The sequence below is a fragment of the Tupaia chinensis genome, unplaced genomic scaffold, assembly GCF_000334495.1.
Source record: "Tupaia chinensis unplaced genomic scaffold, TupChi_1.0 Scaffold149552_1, whole genome shotgun sequence".
NCBI lineage: Eukaryota > Metazoa > Chordata > Mammalia > Scandentia > Tupaiidae > Tupaia > Tupaia belangeri.
In genome coordinates, this window is record NW_006209397.1 from 876,057 (window position 1) to 876,324 (window position 268).

Below are 268 nucleotides of genomic sequence, written 5' to 3' on the forward strand. Positions count from 1 at the left end.
AAAAACCCAGTCCCGAAGTAAAGTAAAATTAATCTGCTAATTACTAATTTGTCATGTGTTATACACCTATAGAAGTATCAGGATTAAGTATACATTTCACAACTATCAAATGTTCTTTTAATTATGATTCCAAATAAATTATGTGAAAATATTGAAAACATAGATAAGATGAGGGACCAGCAGTTGGTGTAATGGCTATGTTGCTGGACTCCCATGCAGTCGATGATTGTGGTTCGAGTCCCAGACCCAGTGGCTTAAACTCACACCG